The sequence below is a fragment of the Lissotriton vulgaris genome, unplaced genomic scaffold (assembly GCF_964263255.1).
Source record: "Lissotriton vulgaris unplaced genomic scaffold, aLisVul1.2 SCAFFOLD_448, whole genome shotgun sequence".
Classification (NCBI taxonomy): domain Eukaryota; kingdom Metazoa; phylum Chordata; class Amphibia; order Caudata; family Salamandridae; genus Lissotriton; species Lissotriton vulgaris.
Genome location: NW_028241216.1, coordinates 949,628 through 951,858, shown reverse-complemented (window position 1 = coordinate 951,858; position 2,231 = coordinate 949,628).

Below are 2,231 nucleotides of genomic sequence, written 5' to 3'. Positions count from 1 at the left end.
GTATTTTATAAAAAGCATGTCGAATGTCGCATGTTTAAGTCAGATCAGTTCCGTGTAACGTTTAACAGCCTCCTGAAGTTTTTGAGTTCATGATAGGACTGAGTTCCAGGGGATATCGTCGTTGAGGCCATTGATATTTGTCCCCAGACGGTACACCCAGCGCTGTTCTTTTTCGAACAATCTATTTTGTATGTTCCTTGCACCATCAATTGTTTCAATGACAGTCCACCTCATGTCATTGGTGGTATGATTTTTGTCTAGGAAATGGCGGCTCAACTTTGTTGTTACTTTCTTGCACCTTATGTTACTCCGGTGCTCGCAGATCCGTTGTTTCACTTTTCTAGTGGTCATGCCCACGTACCGAAGGTTACAGGAACATGTGATCAGATAGATCACATTGCATGAATTGCAATTAGTATGGTCACGTTGCGTCCACACTTTCCCTTCTTCCAATACCAGAGTTTTTGTAGGTTGTGTTAAGTGGCAGACACTACAATCCGAGCAGGGGTAATGCCCGGTGATTTTAGGGAGTCCCCATGACGTTGTCACTGATGGTGTCATATTCAGTGGTTTCTCTTTTGGGCGTGTGTGGACCAACGCATCTCTTAGACTGCGTCCCTTTTTAAAAGAAAAGAGGGGTTTTTCCCAATCCTTTTTAAAGGTTTTTACAATACTCCAATGTTTGTTTATGCTCTTTTTCATGATGTTTGAGAGGCTGCTGTATGTGGTGACACAGGTGAGTGGAATCTGATCTGAATTGTTTGTTCTTTCTTCAAGGAGAGATTCCCTTGGCTGATTTTTAGCTCTTTTGAATCCTTTATTTAGGGTGGAGGTAGGATAGCCTCTGTTTTTCAGTTTTTCCGTCAGATTAGCTGATTGATTTTTGAAATCTGTGGTCGTGCTACAGTTCCTCCGCAGCCTGAGGTACTGCCCGTAAGGGAGATTTTCTTTTAGCGGACGCGGATGGAAGCTGTTAAATTGCAGGAGATTGTTCTTTGCAGTCGGTTTGTTGTGGGTTTTTGTGGCCAGTGCCGTTCCATTGATTGAGATAACCACATCTAAGAACACAATTTCTTTTCTGCTTGTGGTGTTGGTAAATCTTAGATTAGGGTCTAAGGTATTGATCCATGAAAGGAAATCTTTCAAGTCATTATCACTACCATTCCAAATGAGTAGAATGTCGTCAATGTAGCGTTTCCACAATAGCATTGACGAAAAAAAGGTGGCGGTTGGTGGTAGGATATGTTTAGCCTCAAAATCTGCCACATACAGCCCCGCCATGCTCGGCGCGAAGGTACTGCCCATGGATGTCCCAGAGCATTGTAGGTACAGTTTGTTTTTAAATGAGAAAAAGTTCTCTTTTAGTGCTATAGTGGCACAATCGATGATGAATTTTTTTGATGTCTGGAATTCCCAGTTGGTTGAGTCTAGGACCTTTTTAAGGACCTCGATTGTGTCATCCTGCGGAATGCTTGTATAGAGGCTTTCCACGTCTAATGTTACAAGGGTGATAGAGTTTTCAGGAAAGTTGATTTCTGTCAGTAGTCGTAGCAGGCTCTTGGTGTCCTTCAGGTAAGTCGGTGTAGACTGGACTAATGGTTTTAGAAAATGATCACAAAATTGTGACAGTGGTTCCAGAAGTGACCCAATTCCTGAGACGATTGGGCGTCCTGGTGGAGGGAGTTTATTCTTATGCATTTTCGGCAAAGTGTAGAAGTAGGGTATTATGCTACTTGTATTATTCAAAAATGCAGCTTCGTTCTTGGAAATCTGGTCTTGGTCCTCTGCTTGTTTTACCATAGAGCTGATTCTTTTTGTGAGGTCTGGGGTTGGATCCAATGCCAGTGGCGTGTAATTTCTAACGTCACCGAGTAGGTTTTTGCAGGTGGTCTCATATGCAGTTGTGTCTTGGATAACGATCCCTCCGCCCTTGTCCGCGGGTTTTATGGTTATGGAGGTGTCGTTTTTTAATTGTTGCAATGCCTCGAATTCAGCAGTACTGAAATTCCCGAATGTTCGCGGGTTTTGGCAATGTTCTAGGTCCTTAAATACCGCTTGCTCAAAAGCAGTTATGGCCGCTGGTATTGTGTGTGAGGGCGGGATGAAGGTGGAGTTAGGTCTTAGACCTGTGTCACCTTTCCTAACTGAATCCAATGGGTCTATTTTTCCATCAAAAAAAGCTTTCAGTTTCAGTTTGCGAAAAAACCCTGCTAATTCGCAGTGCATTTTGA